The following is a 19,878-nucleotide window of genomic DNA, read 5'->3' on the forward strand; positions in this document are numbered from 1 at the left end:
TGTGCATCTGTGTGTGCACCTGTGTGTGTGTATGTACATATTAAAATGCAAATCAGCCTAAGTGTGCGTGCATAGCTTCAGTAAAGAGTTAAACCCAACATTTCCCTATTCCTTGCCGGTCACGTCAGATTTTGAACGTATTGCTGTTTGGAACGTGAGCAATGAAGAGGATGTAAATCAGACTTCATTCATCCTGAGCACATTTACAAATAAGTCAAATAAGATACACAGATATCAAACGCTGCTCCTGACACCAGGCAACTCGATCTCCAACATACTGCTATCCAAAAAAATCTCATTAAACCTAACGTTTCTGTGAATCTGTGCGTACCAGGTACTGAGCCCTGAGGAACGCCTTCACTGTAACACACATATGTATGTGAGAAGACATGGATCAAAATAGCACTCTGCTGTAGCAGCAAAATGGAGTGAAAATTCTCAACCCTTTAATGCCAAGCTGTCAAAAGGAGTCAGGATTAAGGAGGAAATTCAAGTTCATTAAAGAAGCTAATGATGAGCTCTGACTGTAATTCAGCTCACAGGTTTCTATTAGTGCACTTGTTATCGTTTCCATAGTAACAGCTCACCTGTACTTGTACGTTTGAAATGTATACATTTACGCAAAATCTACGTTTTTCCCCGTCAAAACTAACTGGATATAACTCTTGTGAGCACTTTCTGAATAAATCCATATCTAGTTTGATAAACGAAGTCCAATAAGTTGGGACGCATTTGCTTGGGCATCCAAAGACAAGATATTTACATACACTTCACAAATCATCCTGTGGCTGCCTTCACTGATCCAGTTCCAGAAGCAGCCATGCACGCCTCCGTCATGATGCTACCACCACCGTGCTTCACAGATGAAGTGTTGTGGTTGGCGTCTTTTGCATTCCTTCTCACTCGATCTTTCTCTTCCTCTCTCCCAGACACTTTATATCCCATATACTGTATATCACATTAATAAACATTTCTCAGCTGTCAAATCCTTGCTCCAGAACTTCTCTTCATGTAACTTCTGTATTTCTTCTGCGCATAGTGAACACTAACACTTTCTTTCTCTCACAGCTTTAATAATGTTCTTGTCATCAGCTGCTCTGGGCTTCCTGACTGTTGCAAATTGTGCACAGCTCCTGACATTTCCTTCCTTTTAAACACTATTCCACACTGTTGTTTTTAACTGTTGATAAATTTTTGTCTCATTTCATTCCATTTACACCAAAACCAAGACCTCTAATTTAATCCACACTCCAAACAAAAGCTCATCCAATTGCGTATCTGCGAGCACGTCAAGATGTCAGTATCCACCTTCACATGTATAACATGAGTATGTCCACTAGGGGCAGCATCTCAAGAACGCAATCAAAATTGACAGCAAAAGGAAGGAAAAAGAGCCGTCTTTCACTTTTTCCACTTTCGCAATTTAATAAACAGAAGGCGGTAACTTCTGAAAACATGCACGATCGATTATAACATGTTCAGAAGTTTTTTTACTAGTGTTCCAAGTACCACACAGACTCAACTTTGCTATAAACACCAGTGGTTACGAGGGAAGGCAGTGGTTTGTAAAATAGATTTTTTTTTTGACTGCTAACGTTGCTGGACGAATCCTCTTGTTGTAAATAAACACTTAAAGTTAAGGTAATTGTAGTTAACTGCATGTATTGTGTACAAACTTCTTAATTATTAATATGCATTAAGCATTATTGCAGCATTAATGCCACGTAACAGGATTTAGAAATCACTAATCTTATAATCAATAAGCAATGGTCTAATTGGAGTCAGAGTGACTGAGGATTAAATATGAGCTGTTGCTGTAGCACACATTGCCATTTTATAAAGATAATTTAAGTATAAAGCATAAACAGAGGTTAATAACCTTCTACTATGCCCCTGAGGCCCGGTTCTGTAAACGCTACAGAAAGCTATTGATATTTAGTCCATGCTGTGATCTGTAGTTTGCTCTTTGATGATATCGTGACTCTGTGCTGAATAAGACAGTAAACTGTGCCATGATTTTTATCAGCTTTACATCAGGTCGGTTTTATAAGCACTCTCGCTTAGCAAAAACATTTCAGTAATCATTATAAAGGGCTGAAAGTGGGTGTGGCCGAGAGTGGGCGTGGTTTGGAGTGGGCGTGGCTGAGAGTGGGAGCAGGAAATTATGGTAGCTCTGGAACTAGGATTATTCCATTAATAATTAAATATTAAACAGATCCATATCAATACAAAAAAAACACAACACACTGTTGTGTTTTGTGAAAATAAACTTCAGCTACTCATAAATGATCAGTTACCAGAACACATGTACTCATCCTTCAGAAAAAATAATCAATACATCATCAGTCATATATTAACAATGCTAATATATGTAGCTATAAAATTGTTTTTTAACTTAGAACTCGATTTTCTAACTCTATTTTTTTTCTATGTATTTGTTGCCAAGTTTTTGTCGACAAGCTACTTCGAGATGTAATGAAAAGACTCGCAGGTCGCAGGCTGGCTTTTTTTCCACTGAATCAGTGTGTGAAACAGTAAGATTCGTCCTCAGGTCATTTTGAGGAGAGACCTGATGAGCGGTAACCGATGGGATCGCCGTCATGGATCGTTACATCAGCCGAAGAAATGGACACGAAGTACTGAAGAACATGTTTAAGTAAAATAAAAAGTAAACGAAAGAACAAGGACACAATCGATTCTAGATGTAGTTCATGTAGATAGATAGATAGATAGATAGATAGATAGATAGATAGATAGATAGATAGATAGATAGATAGATAGATAGATAGATAGATAGATAGATAGATAGATAGATAGATAGATAGATAAAAAAAATGTTGTCCATTTGTGTAACCTTTCTCTATTGAAAATATTCCAAAATGTCTTGTTATAAAGGTAAAAATCTAAAATGCTTTTTAATCAATTTGGTATTCTTTAATTTTATTACACTTTCATGATGAACAGAATGATATATTATATTATATTATATTATATTATATTATATTATATTATATTATATTATATTATATTATATTATATTATAAAGAAGGAGTTCAACCAAAGGACCCTGAGGTTCTAGCTGATTTTATGCTGCTTACTGATCTCTCGATATGTGTTCACTTCATCCCCCCTCTGCAAGGGAAGGCTACGGTAAGGAGAAGCGTACACACTAACAATATTGTACATTTCAAATTCCCTTTAAATGATGATCATTAACCCTGAAGTATGACTCTAAAACCAACACACTCTAACACACTGTGACACATACATTATCACACTTAACAGACAACACACTCTAATACACAACAAAAAGTTTACACACAATTTCATCCACAAGACTGAAGCAGGTGTGTTAGTGTGTAGTACAGAACACACACACACACACACACACACACACACACACACACACACACACACACACACACACACACACACACACACACACACACACACACACACACACACCTCACTGTTAAGGACAGGTGAACAAAGCAGCTGGAAACACTGATCTCACCTACACACACAAACACATAAATAATGCCTAATAATCTCAAACACACACCTTGTTTCAGAAATCCAACTTAACTTAAAGGGCACTGACAAAACACACACACACACAAACACACACACACACTCAGCATCAGCATCAGTGTGAAGTGCAGGAACACGGCAGTTACTTACGCACCATGCAGAGGAGGACAGAGACGGGCTGTGTGATTGAGTGAGTGAGTGTGTTTGTGTGTGTGTGTATGTGTGTGAACCAGGGGGTGATGTGCTCCGAACTGCAGCACCACACACACTCCTACACCAACACACACACTTCACACCAATAGAGAGAGAGAGGGAGAGAGGCTGCTTATGATTGGCTGGCAAAAAGTGGGAGGAGAGAGAGATGGTAGAGGAGGAGAGGAGAGAATTGATGTGTTTAAGATCGAGAGATAAAAAGATATAAAAGACTGTTGCTCACATTGCATTAGACACACAGTCTAAACCTCTAAACATCTGACTGAGACTTTGTTAATCAGTTCTCCATCACATACTGAAGAGTGAAGGTCATTACTAACATATCCAAGGAAGTTAGGCTTCAGAGGACAGAGGAGTGTGTGTGTGTGTGTGTGTGTGTGTGTGTGTGTGTGTGTGTGTGTGTGTGTGTGTGTGTGTGTGTGTGTGTGTGTGTGTGTGTGTGTGTGTGTGTGTGTGATCAGTGTTGGTTATTGCTTTTGGCATTCACTGATCATCATTTTCAGCTCTGTTAGACTCATATGATCTGATATGAAGGTACTGGACCCTGTTTAGACCTTTGTCTGAAACCAGCCAGCGTAATAAACCAGGAGGAGGAGGAGACTTTGGAGGTATTGTGGCTTTACTCTGGGGCAGGTGAACAGGCTGTCTGAGATTTTAATGATCTTCACAAAGCGTGCAAGGAATACTCTGCAGATTCCCCTTCATGGACCACTGCAAGATCAATCTACTGATTCACGAAATTGGGTAATTCGGCCCAGGGCAGAAATCCAGAATTTAACCACAAGGGTACCAGGAGGCTGAAGGTGCAAACACTCCTTTCAGTCTTTTTACTGAAGTGATCACTAGGGAAAAGACATCAATTTCTGTTTGACATTGTGGACATGCTCATAAAGCAGGGCATCCAACACAGAGCTGGGGTGGGGAATAAGGGGGGAATAAACATGGTGTGTGTGTGTGTGTGTGTGTGTGTGTGTGTGTGTGTGTGTGTGTGTGTGTGTGTGTGTGTGTGTGTGTGTGTGTGTGTGTGTGTGGTGGGGAGTTGAAAAGCAGAGTTGGTCACACTTCGGGGGGATTAAGGGTAGATTAATAGGTCTTGTTCCTTTCATAAAGGCCAAGAACCATGCATATGTGTCCTAAACCACACACCTTAGTCACTATGTAGGCCACATAATCTCCATCATCAGTCCAATGTGGGTTTGTCCCAAATCACATGCACTATTCACTATATAGGCCACATAAACCTCATCAGTCCACTGTGGCTGTGTCCCAAACCACACATCCCATTCACTATATAGGTCAGGTAAACAGTCATCAGTCTAGTCTGGATGTGTCCCAAACTACAACCATATTCACTATATAGTCCACATAATCCCTATAATTCTCTTCATCAGTCCACCGAGGGTGTGTCCCAAACCACACACACTGTTCACTATGTTCACTATACAGGTCATATAAAGAGTCAATCCCTCCTCTCTGAATGTGTCCCAAACCACAAACCATATTTACAATATGGACCACATTCACTGTGGTTGTGTCCCAAACCACATCCTCGATACCAGGGCTAATATGATCTGGAGACCTGCCTTTAGTGTGAGGGCATTGCAGCTCTTTATTTGAATTGTCTTAAATCTCTGATCAGCCTAACACATCTCAGCTGTGGGCTGTGTTCCAAATTGAGATCATCAAGTGCTTTTGCACTAAACAAAGGGCCCTGAAAGTGCTTTATCATACACTAATGAGTGGAACAGAGCGTGTTTAATCAAAGAAACGCTGAACACTACAGAACCGTGTGTGCAGCTGACATCTTGCTCTTTTGTTGGATTGAAATCCAACTCCTAAATGCCTTCTGGATAAACTTCCTAATGTGTACTGGTGCTAATGAGCTAAGTGTGTGTGTGTGTGTGTGTGTGTGTGTGTGTGTGTGTGTGTGTGTGTGTGTGTGTGTGTGTGTGTGTGTGTGTGTGTGTGTGTGTCAGTTGAAAAGCCTCACAGTATACTGTAAGATACTGTGTGAATAAATGAAACTGCAGTTTGGCGATGGATACAAAGTCAACAACGTCACTTTATTCTTGTGTTACTGCAATTAATTAAGTGAAAAGAGAAAGGTGTTTGGAACAAGCCTTAAAAATAAGTGACGTGACATACGGCTAAGCACGGTGACCCATACTCAGAATTCGTTCTCTGCATTTAACCCATCCAAAGTGCACACACACAGCAGTAAACACACACACACACATACAGCAGTGAACACACACACAGCAGTGGGCAGACATTTATGCTGCGGCACCCAGGGAGCAGTTGGGGGGTTCGGTGCCTTGCTCAAGTGCACCTCAGTCGTGGCCGGCCCGAGACTCGAACCCACAACCTTAGGGTTAGGAGTCAGACTCTCTAACCATTAGGCCACGACTTCCAACAAAAAAGTACACTGATTAGTCCATGAAATAAGAAAGTACACTGATTAGTCCATGAAATAAGAAAGTACACTGATTAGTCCATGAAATAAGAAAGTACACTGATTAGTCCATGAAATAAGAAAGTACACTGATTAGTCCATCTACATGAGTAAGTTACTGCTGAGATGATGATACTGCATTACACTGGATTTTTGTATTAGAGCAATTTACAGCTGCACCGCTGTCAGAGCTGCTGTTCTAGACAACGCATCAACACCTTCTGACCAAAGTGTCAGAAGTTTCTCACACTCACCCTGTTTAAAAAAGGAACTGCTTCCTTCACTCTTTATCTGAACCAAACTGCTGAAAAAAAAAAAAATAAGAAAAGTTTACTTCCAGAACTTTTCTGTCTAATAATTTAAGATGAAATGACAAATCCGACTTTCCCCCTATCGTCTTTATCTCCACGCTGGGTGAGTAATGGCTTCTTTTCTCCACCTCTCTGGTGAATACGTCATTATGTAACATGCACAGAGGAAGGAAAAGTGGTACAGACAAGCGGAAATGAGAGACAGATCAATAACTCAATCACAGAACGAAATAATGTGATCTGTGAATGTGGGTTTAAAATGCAGCCCAGGCTGCTGCGGCTGCAAAAAGATAATTTGAACAACAACAAAAAAAAAAAAAAAAAAAAAAAAAAAAAAGAAGAAAAGGTATCTATCTGGAATTATTTAGCAACCTGGAAAAAATGTACTGTACCGTATATATAACAGTTAAATACTAACCCTATGTTCAGCCTGTGACTAGTCACTCATGTCACTTGTAGTTGTCCCATGGTTGTAATGATACTTTATATAGTAGTTTTATTTTAACTGCATAAATCTCATCCATATCATAAATTTCATAAGCATGCATATTTCTATTGAGTTGAATTAAATTAAACTAAATTTTGCACCTAACTTAAATAGTTATGTTAAACCAACAAAACTAAAGAAGAAAATGATACGATCTTTCCGCTCTGCTCTTCACACCTCAGATGACCTTCTCTGGATTACTGTTTTGTGACGTTTGCATTTTTTACATATTTATTCACATGTTTATTTTCTGCTACATGTACAAAACATCCCTGATATTAGCTACCCAGGTTTGCTAACATTTACTGTACCTCTTTAAAGAATTAATGAATCTTCCCAGATATCATCTTTCTTATGAAAAGCTGTTTATTCAAGCAAGTTTTAAAGTTTAGAAAAAATTGTTCATGTTGTGTTGCGTGGACAAAGTTTGTACCTGCACAGAACTGAGAAGATATCGACAAAACATCCCTTTTTCTTTTTTTTTTCTTTTTTTTTTACACTCTTCTTCTTCTACTTTCAGCTTTTCCCTTCAGGGGTCACAACAGTGAATCATCTGTTTCCACCTAACTCTATATTCGGCATCCTCTACTTTCGCACTAAAGGAACTTCATGTCCTTATTTAACACATACATATACAGTATCTCCTCTTTGTCCTTTCTCTTGACCTCTTACCTGGCAGCTCCATCTCCAACATCCTTCTACCAATATAACCATCTCCCTCCTCTGTACATCTCATCCCAAAACAGCTAACCTGAGATGTCCCTCTGATGCGCTCGTTCCTAATCCTGTCCATCCTCGTCACTCCTAAAGAGAACCTCAACATCCTCATCTCTACTACCTCCATCTCTGCCTCACATCTTTTCCTCACTACTACAGTCTCTAACCCATACATCGCTGCTCTCACTACTGTCTTCTACACTTTTCCTTCGATGCTTGCCGACACTCTTCAGTCACACGACACTCCTCCTCTTCACCTCCTTTCCACACTCCCCATCACACTGGATGGTTGACCCCAAATACTTAAAATCCTGCACCTTCTTGACCTCACTGTTCTACTTCCCTCGCTCTCGTTCATACACACGTATTCTGTCTTACTATAACTGACATTCATTCAGTAATTGTGTTTATTCTTGTATGTGAAATGACAATGAGATTTCATTTGGAATTTGTTACTACTGTCTGTTATTTTGTGTAGCACAAAAAAAACCCATCCGTTGTCCTCCACAGAAACAGATTCCCTAATGACTGAGTGTCTACTTCAGTGAAGACAGCATGCTTTGTTTATGTTCTCTCACTGTGAGTGATGCTGATCATAGGGATGTGTGTGACCCAAAAGGCTGGTGCAATAATTTTGCTGCAGAATGTGAGCATCTACCAATTTAGATTCAATGAATTCAGTTTTATTTGTATAGATTTTAATAATAGACATTGTCTCAAAGTATGTTTACAGAAATATAAAAATATAGATTAAAAATGACACCTTTAAATTAAATTCCTATTTATCCCTAATGAGCAAGCCTGAGGCAATGGTTTCAAAGAGAAGCTTCCTGAGATGATACGAGGAAGAAAATTTGAAAAGAACCAGAGAGCGTGATTATAAATCATTATAAACACCGGAGAGTGGGATTCTAAATGATTATAAACACGGGAGAGTGGGATTATTAATCATTATAAACAACAAAAGTGGGATTATAAATCAGCAGAAAAACCAAGGAGTGGAATTATAAATCATTACAGTATGAACATTTTATAAATCATTATAAACACCAGAGAATGGGATTATAAATTGTTATAAACACTGAAGAGTGGGATTATAAATCATTATAAACACCGGAGAGTGGGATTCAAAATGATTATAAACACAGGAGAGTGGGATTATAAATCATTATGAACTACAAGAGTGGAATTATAAATCATAATGAACATTTTATAAATCATTATAAACACTGGAGAGTGGGATTATAAATCATTATAAACACCAGAGAGTGGGATTATAGATTATTATAAACACTGGAGAGTGGGATTATAAATCATTATAAACACTGGAGAGTGGGATTATAAATCATTATAAACACCGGAGAGTGGGATTCAAAATGATTATAAACACAGGAGAGTGGGATTATTAATCATTATAAACACTGGAGGGTGGGATTATAAATCATTATAAACACCAGCGAGTGGGATTATAAATCATTATAAACACTGGAGAGTAAGATTATAAATCATTATAAACACTGGAGAGTGGGATTATAAATCATTATAAACACCATAGAGTAGGATTATAAGTTATATGTACTGTACATTTCAGTTTTTCCAGAATATTCCGATGGACTCAAGCTGACCAGAAAACAGTAACTGTAGTTTAAGCCACTGTTTGTTGTTGCACTTTGTGTAGTTAAGAGAAAACTCTTACTGTAAAATGGTAGAAATTGCTGGGTTTGGCATTAATGCTTTATCTTGAGGTATATTTTCAGGACTGATATTGAGCTGTGACTTTGAACATCATTGTATTTGTCAGTTATTGATTCTGCCTTATTTCAAGGAGGCGCAAATAAGGTAACAAAGTATTTTGCAGAATGATTTTTTTTTCTTGGTATTTCTCATGACGGCTTTTCAGGCTAACAGTAAATCTATTACAAAATCATTAACTCCTTTCTTTATTTGACATTGTGGTCGCAATAGTGAGAAAGGGCTAAGTTTTTAGTGGAACGGGGATTCAGGCATCGATCCTAACCACCATCACCACCACCCCCTGTGTGTGTGTGTGTGTGTGTGTGTGTGTGTGTGTGTGTGTGTGTGTGTGTGTGTGTGTGTGTGTGTGTGTGTGTGCGTGTGTGTGTGTGTGTGTGTGTGTGTGCGTGTGTGTGTGTGTGTGTGTGTGTGTGTGTGTGTGTGTGTGTGTGTGTGTGTGTGTGTGTGTGTGTGTGTGTGTGCGTTTGACATTCTGTACATGATTGATATTTCAGAACGTGTTATCGGATTGGTGTTTACTCTGAAAACGGATGATACAATCAAAATAGGTGCATCCAAAATGGGTGAAATGTGTATACAATAAAAATAAAGTGAAAGAATCTGCAGTTTTCATTGTGTGCCGATTTGTTTTTTTGTGTAATGTTTTGTTCTAGCTTCCCTGGCAGATTATCGAAGTCCATCACGTACATAGAAAAACACTCCTGCTGATATTGTGAACTTAGCATACCAGTGGGGGGGCATTTGTTTTTGGTCTCAAATCATTTAAGCGTTCATTCTAATACACATTTTTGAGTTTAGAAAGCTACAAGCCTTGGGATCTCCGCTCATTCCTTTCTGAAGAACCTTCCAGATCCTGTTAGGTTGGAAAGAAGATCTCACTGTACCACAATATCTCCCTGCAACATTGTGGTTGTAGTATCATGCTGTGGGAATGTTTGTCAGTAGCAGGAGCTAGGTGGTTCATCATGCTTGATCAAACCAGCACTGATCAAACCAGAAAGCAAGATATGAGGACAATGCTGGAGTGGTAGCTAGACATCTTGTCCTCCAAGTGAGACGTCAGCTTATGTTTATTATTTTATACTATTTTATACTCAGGAGTGGTTTCTCCTGGTAAAGCTAAAATAAAAAACTCTTCAGGTTCAGGTTCTGGTTGGACCACTCTTTGACTTGCTTCAAAGCTCCTCCAGCATTGTCTTGGTTCCTTGAGAAGACTTTCCTCATGTCCCATGTCACGCTCTTCCATGATAAGCTTGCCAGCTCTTCCCAGCATACTACCACCAGCAGGTTTCATGGATGTTCGGACCACTAGATTATCTCCAAAGTATTCACCATGAGATTTTGTTCTTTGTATCTTTACTTAGAAGTGGATTCTTTTAGGCTGCTCTTTCTAAGGTCTGATGCAGTTCTGCCTCACCATCTTCATCTTTAGGTGATTCAGGTTCTCAGAGTTCCTCCTGCTTAAAGCTCAGCTCCTCCACCACCAGGTGTCAGAAGGACTATATATATATATATATATATATATATATATATATATATATATATATATATATATATATATATATATATATATATATATATAATGAAAGTGTACAGGGAGTTTAAAATAATAATTCTAGTGATTACAGCAATAATATTAAAGTAATACAGTCAAAGATGTGTGGATGTCAATTGCCACCTGAAGTCAGTAAAATAGAACAGGGGAATAAAATGAATCCATGATGTATAACTAAATAAAGACAGACACCAAACTCTTTCCAATAATATGCATTATACAGTATACAGAACAAACCAAACAGAAGCATGCAGCGGGATGTGAATCGGCACACTTTTCCATATCTTGCAGCTTTTTTACAGATTTACAGCACAAAACCTTTAGACAGGAACAAAAATAAATATTGCAAGCTGTGTATTGATCGCAAGTATATCTAAGCAGAGAAAACCAATTCTAGGGTTTGCTAAGCAGATAATATACATACATACATACATACATACACACACACACACATATATATATATATATATATATATATATATATATATATATATATATATATATATATACTCTGAGTAAGAGGACAAAGAGATGATGCTGTTTTGTAACTGATAGTGTTTGCCTATAAGCTTCATAATATGTGAAATTTCATAATGCAAGCATCCTGAGCAACTAAAAATGAAAAGAAATTAAATGGAGATTTGGTTCACCAAGAAGGTCATTTTTAGTGCAGGATGCCAATTCTTACTGTCTTGAAATCTTTGTTCGTGGCTATGTGAAGCAAATCAGGCAGGTAACTAAAATTCTGGGCTTTTAGAATAAAACACTGATAGAACAAAACATTGGGGAGGGGTGAATACTTCTGTATGCACTGTAGATGTAAATGTTTGGCTAGAATGCATGTTTAGTTGTGACAAGGTGGGAGTTTAATATATTATATTATATATATATAATATATTATATATATATATATATATAATAAATATATATAATAAACATTTTATATATATATATATATATATATATATATATATATATATATATAATTTAATATATTGCCACTGTATTAATGCATAAACAGTCCTTTGTTGTGATCCTCTCATTAATCTCAAGTTTAACGATTCTGACAGGATGTTAAACCAGGCTAATGAAATCTTAACATGTGCATGGGATGTAAACTCTTTTATCATGCTTTTAATTCACTAACATGATTTGTCAAATTTATTTAAGCCCTTGTTAATTAGATTTTCTCTTCTGTAAAGCGAACATGGCCACGGTTCAAAAGATAAGCTGACTAAGCGCACATGTGCTACGCTTGCAGAGAAACTTGATGTTTATTCTTAATTTTATCCATAAAACATTTCAGTTCTCATTACCGAAGCAATATTTCTGACCTCAGTGTAGAAAAAAAACAGAGCTTTCGTTGGACTATTCATTCATTCATTCATTCATTTATTTATTTATTTAATATTCATCTTGAATGACATAGGTTTTTTTTTGGATGTGTGTTTAGTTTAGTTTCAGGTGACATACTGCGGTTACATCTAAACTGCCAATGCGAGTGTTTTTGAATTTCTTTTCATTTCCATTCTCTTACATGGATTTGCAAAAGAACTTCATCATCTCATTTTAATAAAATAAATAAATAAACACCGATGGCTGGAGACAACACCACAGTGCACCACTGTAGGCCATGATCATGATCCAACATGGTGAAATGAGCACAATGGCTCCATCTGAGTGTGGTGGGGTTGCATCAGCACCCATAAAGACATCTTGTCATACACTATTCATATTTAATGACTGAAGTTGCAGAGATGCCATGTTAAACCTGTAGAAATGAACACCTCAAGAGACAGAAGCTTACAGCCTCAGGGCCGAGCTCCCAGAGGGCCAAGAAAAACCTGAAACTCTGAGACTTGAACCATGTAACCTAAAGACACTTGCTCAGGCTTCGGGAAGCAAGGAATACAATTAATAAGCACCTGTATACATCTTTCGACAGAACTGAAATGTATGGTTACTACTGTTGTACTACTAGCATTTGATGACATACAACAAACCAACTCACATCCATTAGTGTCACATCCATTAGTGGTCTACTGTTAAATACTGCTATTAATAACTTATTATGTCAATATAAAACATTACCTACCTAATCACAAGCAGCTAACTGCTAGTTAGCTAAAATAGTAAGCTAGTATGTAATACATATTCACAGTACATTAAGAAATCTAGCTATCTAATACTGGAGTAGATTTTCAAAGAATTCTAGCTACCTACATTTAATAATTATTTCCAAAGAAATCCAGCTAGCTAAAAATTTTAAAATAAATAAATAAATAAATAAATAAATAAATAAATAAATAAATAAATATGCTAAACTTTCTTCATAGCTTTAGTTCTGTATAGAAAAAATACAAGGAAGCAAGGATTATAATGACATCCCATTCTTAATCTGTAGGGTTTAATATGGACTTGGCCCACACTTTGCAGCTTTAACGGCTTCAGCTCTTCTGGGAAGGCTTTCCACATGGTTTAGTATTGTGTTTATGGGAATTTTTGACCATTCCTCAAAAAGCGCATTTGTGAAATCAGGCAATGATGTTGGACAAGAAGGCCTGGCTTGCAGTTTCCACTCTAATCTATCCCAAAGGTGTTCTATCGGGTTGGGGTCGGGACTCTGTGCAGGCCAGTGAAGTTCCTCCACACCAAACTCGTTCGTCCATGTTCCCACAAAGTTAGGAGCATGAAGTTGTCCAAAATGTCTTGGTATTCTAACCAAGACTTATTCAAACCCAACCACTGAAAAACAACCCTACACCATAATCCCCCCTCAACCAAAATGTACATATGGCACAATGCAGTCAGGCAAGTATGGATCTCCTGACAACCACCAAACCCAGAATCATCCATTGGATTTCCAGACAGAACATTCACATTCGAATATTACAATTTTTTTAACCTTCCAAAAACTGTTGTCAAGTCACACGAATAAACACAAACCACAATTGGAAGAATATCTTCATTTCTGAGGCTGTGCGAATGAAGCGTGGTCTTGGGTTTCTTCGTGTCTAGGTTTTTATTTCATATCAGATGATTTATATAATTTCTGTAAAACTGCTTGGTGACAGTGTCCATTGCTATCAGCACTATAAAAATAAAATTTAATTGAACTGAATTATAAAAAAGTTTTGATCTGAAATAGTGTAGAAAGTTTCTAAACTCCACAGTATGGCTCTGAGTGAAACTATCTACAGAGTACATGTGAGAAGAAAAAAAAAACCTACTTCAGACTGCACTCAGAACAGAAAAGTGTAGAAGTTTCCGAAGTTATATTTTATTCCGTTTTCTGTTTCCATTAATGGACAAATAAACTTCTGCGATCCGGACTAATTTAATACAACACGGCGGATTTGATTAAATTAACCTCTCCCAACTGATCTCTGCTGCGTCTCTTCTTACACCTCCTCAGCCTAACAGCCGAACCTGAGCCGACGCGAGCACGCAGTGTGTATTACACACTCCAGATTGGACAAGAAAATCGTCATCATTTACAGAAAATATGGTCGAAATAAGCCATTGGCAGAGACGATGCTCTAAAGCAGATGGAAATTGGGTGAGGAAAGTCATATTAGAGCTGCTTCAGTGCCATTACACGCTCACGTGATAGACTAAAATGTGAAAGAGAAGATGGTGAAGTGGGAATGATAAGAACAATAAAGCTATGAGATGATGCTGGGGCTCTCAGTGTCAATCAATCTGTCTAAAAATGACCATTTGACATCGATCTCTCTCCAGCTCAGCTCACCACAGCCAGTTTCTGTCCAACCTTTATTTATATCGTAGTGCTACGTATAGAAAATGGATTTCTGTAATATTTAGTAATATCATTATCTAATTATTCTAATTTAATTAGCCTTCATCTGTTCTCAAGCTCAGTGAGGAATTTAAAACAATTTAAACATATTTTGAAGTGTATTTGATTCATCACAGAGCACAGAATTAAATATCTCAAAGGATTAACAAATATTATTGGATCCGAAGCATGTGTGTGAGCATAGGACCAGACTTTTGCATAATATATTCACTAATCCGGTGCAAGAAAGCCGAAAGGTGCCCTGGCTGTGATACGTCTGATGTAAAGTGGTCTTTTCTGGATGTGAATATATGATATGAAATGTAGTAAGCAAACCCAATTAACGAACCCAGACATTCAGAAGCTCATATTTTAAGGGATGTGGGGTTCAGTGTGCTTATTGGATGCAACACTGGAGATTCATAAAACCACCATAAAACGAATAAACTTAATGAAGCCGTGCTGTCTCTTGTGCTGTGATGTCTACCGATGATTAAATTATCATCGGTATAAATGATCATTTGATATGTGATGTATTATTTTTACATGATTTATTTGCTTATTGAGTTTTAAAACCATAAAGCTGCATAGCATCTGTCATGTATCGCCATTCTGTGTGAAGTGTTTTAGAATCGTATCTCCTGTCTCAGCCGTTGTCTCTTCACTGGAGTGTTACCTGCTTGCGTTCACCCGTTAGCTCATTAATTTCTTAGTTTCTTCACAGTGGCTTATTGGGAATTTGACTCTATAATGTCATACATTGGTTTCCTGTGTTCACTGACCTTTGTTTCTCATCTAATGTTCTGCTTTTGACCTTTTCTATACACTTGCATCTTGTTTTCATTATCCTGCATAACTTGCACATAAAATTTCAAGAAGTGGGTCTATACATTAGATGGAATTGTTTCAAATTTAAATAGGAACTAAATATATAGCAAATAAAAACTGGAGAAATAGTTGGAGTAGGAGCCAAATGTCCCTTTCACACATTCAATCATTGTGGTGACATTTTATCAATAAACCAGGAAACCCCCCCAACACACACACATACACACACACACACACACACACACACACACACACACACACACACACACACACACACACACACACACACACACACACACATTTTTTTTATTAGTGTATTCACACTAATATGACAGATTCATACACCTGATTGTGTGTAATTGTACTTTGTGGTTTCTTGTTAACATGACAAGCTTTATTTTGCCTTATTGATCAAGAAAGAAAAAAAGAGAGAAAGATGAGCTCTTTATGAATGCTATAACAATCCAGTATCATTAAATGTAACTATTAAATGTACTTACTAAATATTAAATGTAAATGGGCAGAAAGTCATGTCATTCTTTACTATTATTTTTCTTTACTAGATTTTTTCCTATTTCTTAATGGTCAATTTCTCTGTAACATTGTATTTAAACAGGATGTGACACAAATTGTATACAAATTGCTTACATTGTTACATGGCAAAATGGAAATGTATGATATACCAAAAATACTCATTATGAAATTGTAAAGGTACTGTAGATCTCCATCTTTTTGTCTGTGAGTCTGTGTGTAGCTGCAGTTAAAACACACAGTGAGATAAACGTGCACTTGGATATTTTAGGTATATGCTGCCATCTAGTGTGTCACACACACACACACACACACACACACACACACACACACACACACACACACACACACACACACACACACACACACACACACACACACACACACACACACAAATGCATGTGTGCAATTACTTTATGAGTTCACAGCAGAGGAAGACAGATGTGCTTGTATATTATCTTCATCACAGGTCTTTATCATTGTACATTTTTTAATTCTTCCTCATAGCCTCATTTTTTTCACCGCAGGCTTGCACATTAGGGATAATGTAATTTACTTTTAAAATGTAATATTTATTCTGTGATAATGTTTCTATACTCCTGTAAATATCAGTATACAAATAGCACTATACAAATGAATCCTTTAAATCCTTTAAAATAGCAGTCATCAAACCATTGAACCTGACAACCTGACAACGGCTGTCCAAATTAAGGTCAATGTCAAATCCTTTTTAATCGCCAAATGGTTGTCGTGCAACAGTTAATCTCATACTTACATAGGAATAACTTTCTTGAAATGTGTCAGTCTTTAGCACTCTTTAGCACAGCACAGTCACTGCACTGGTTAAGGTGGTAAATGCACTGCTGGATTAGCGATGTATGTCCTAGCTTGTGTGGTTTGATCTTGGTGCAGCTTTTCACACCATTGATCACATCATTCTAATTAATAGGCTAAGAAATGTGGTTGGAATTGAGGGAACAGCCATCTTCTGGCTTACGTTTTAATCGGCTGGTCATAGATGTATGTAGATGCACATGATGACTTTATGCAAACTAGGGAAAAGTTTGGTGTTCCACAAAAGTCTGCTTCATGCCTATTGCTATTTTCTCTTCAAATGTTAACTCTCGGTAAAATTATTTATATAAATTTTTCTGTTATGATGACGACACACAGTTCGACCCACTTCACTCACTTCTGCCACTGAAAGGACCTCCACTGAGATGAGGCTGACTCTGTGAGAATCCTGAGGCATCTAGAGATCTACCAGCTCCAGTTGGACTCTGCGATACTATAGAGGGGATGTGAACACCGTGTGGTCTTTTAAATCAATACAACATTTGTCAGACTGTATACTTATAATCACACCCTCCAGTGTCACCCATATGAGGATGGGTTCCCCTTTGTGTCTGGTTCCTCTCAAGGTTTCTTCCTTCCATTCAAGGGAGTTTTTCCTCGTCACTGCTGCCTGAGTCACCTCAGACTTGCTCATTGGGGATAAATACATACACGATTAAATATATCTATTATTAATCTTGAATTTTGTATTCTATTAATCTTTATATTATTCTTTATAATAACCTTTTGTTCTATGTTTATGTTCTTTGAGACAATGTCGATTGTAAAAAGCGCTATACAAATAAACTTGAATTGAACTGAAAACTTGAACTGCCAGGCTTGCTTAAACCATTTGAAGTGTTAATGGCTTAAGCCATTTCAACCTCTCCAAGGTTGTGGCTTTCATGCTCGACCACTACCACGAAAGCACTGTAATAGCCCATATAAGACAGTGATCCAGTATGTTGCAGGCTGCCTCCTAAACTCTTCAATTCATGTTGTCCCTTTTCACATATATGCAGTTAAAAAAAAGAGTTACATTCTTCTAAAAAATGTTATTGCCTTGCTTGTCAGAACACCAGCTCAGTTGACCGTCACCAGTACACCCTCACTGCCTCCACCTTCTTGTCTTGCGACCTGGTATGCCAGGTAATGAGCCTTAGTCAGACCTAGATAATCCTGCCTTGTTCAGGCTAGCTAGAGTCTTCCCTAGATGGAGTAGGTGGTCCACCCAGGTGGAGCTATGAATGTCATCAAGGCAAGCGGTTGCATAGGTCCGATGTTTTCTCAACGCAATGTTCATTAGCTGTTGAAAGGTGGCAGGGGACATATGCACACCACTGCACCACATGCAGTGTAAAATGCAGTCTTTGGACAAAAATCAGGGAGGTGTGTGTGTGGGGGGGGTTGGGGGGGATCTACCTGCCAGTGGAGATGAACCGAGCTCCCCCTAGTCTTTTCACAAGGTTGTCAATCTGGGGGAGGGGGTGACTGTTGAACTCAGACACCCGGCTGACCTGACAGAAGTCACTGCAAAACCTCAAGGTGCAGTCTGTCCTAGGGACAGGGACCGGCAGACTCCTCGATGACGCTGTCCCAAAGCATCTTTTCCACTTCATTTTTAATAGCATGGTGTCAGGCTTCTGTCTGGGGAGCCATCCATTGGCCCTCTCAGCAGAAGTTCCAGATTTTGGCTTCCATGCCTAACCAAATGAATCAGTCCCTCAGCTTCTCAGCCATGTTTCAGGCCCCCTGAGTGGGGGTGTGAGTGGGCCAGGTCTAGGAAAGCACGGGTGAGGGTGTGTGATACAGCCAGCTGGTCACAGAGCTAGTAGTCTGCTCTTTACTAGGAAGTGCCAGTCATGCAGACCCTCAGCACATGCTGGTCTGTTCTGGCTCAATGGCAGCAGGCAGGGAGCTCTTGGACCCTGGCAGTGGCTGTGGCAAACACCATCCAGACACAGCCCCCACCAGGCAACACTCCTTCTCCGCTTTGGATCCGGACCTGTGCAGCACGGACCTGTCAGATCTCACCATGGATGCATGACACTTAGAGGATCTCTGCTGGCTCCTCATGCTGGCCTGAGCCTCTGGCCGAGCAGGCGTGACCTTACTCCCAGTGTGCACGAGAGCATTCACCTAGCTGCTGTTGAGTTGCACGTTAGTGGTTGGGGTGTTCAGTGGGTCAGTAGCATGGTAGGTGCAACCCACTAGCTAGGCTTTCACATATGAGAGGCAGGTAGAGTGTCGCCAAAAATAATTTTTAAAAAAGGGGGAAAAAAGGAAAAAGGAAAAGAAGTTGGAGTTGATTAATAAGCACTTAACTTAGGGGGAGTGCAGACTCCAGGCTAGAGGGCAGATGGCCTCAGTGGTGTGGATGAGGAACAATCCAAGCATCACCCAGCAGGCGCACTGATGGGCGCTGTCCTTGCTGCTAAAGTAGCACATTCTCTTCAGCACTAGTGTGGGACTTCATGAGAAGAGCATGCTGTCTTGTCTGCGGCTGTGTGGAACTCGTCGCCAAACCTTGTTTCTTCCTTCCTTTGCATCACACCATATAACCAATCATTTATACATTAAAAAAATACAGGTTAGAGGACCATCACATCACCATGCCTAGCTACAGCAGGACCCATCCTCAAACACTTCTCATACTAGCACCAAAAAACTTGGTCAAATTTGTCCCAAGAACTAGGGAATGGGTAAGAAGAGGAATAAGACTCTATTCTTTTGCCCTCAGACATTTTGGGACACTTGCAAAAATCCCTGTGCACACACCTCTAATTAACTATTCATTTCCCAAGATGGATGATTGAATACAAGAAACGTTCCTTCCTACTCCTCTGACAACAAGCATATCCCTAA

At 38.6% G+C, this 19,878-nt stretch overlaps 1 protein-coding gene across 1 annotated transcript in view; it reads right to left on the reverse strand.

The window, feature by feature from the left end:
* Positions 1-3,789, reverse strand: part of LOC113662142 (cadherin-10-like) — a 24,060-nt gene extending 20,271 nt beyond the window's left edge. Inside the window, exon 1 of the mRNA XM_027176825.2 lies at positions 3,686-3,789. The gene's annotated coding sequence lies outside the window, so the exon portion shown is untranslated. The remainder of the gene's footprint in view (positions 1-3,685) is intronic.
* Between the last annotated feature and the right edge of the window lie 16,089 nt (positions 3,790-19,878).

This window comes from Tachysurus fulvidraco, chromosome 8, assembly GCF_022655615.1.
Source record: "Tachysurus fulvidraco isolate hzauxx_2018 chromosome 8, HZAU_PFXX_2.0, whole genome shotgun sequence".
Lineage (NCBI taxonomy): Eukaryota > Metazoa > Chordata > Actinopteri > Siluriformes > Bagridae > Tachysurus > Tachysurus fulvidraco.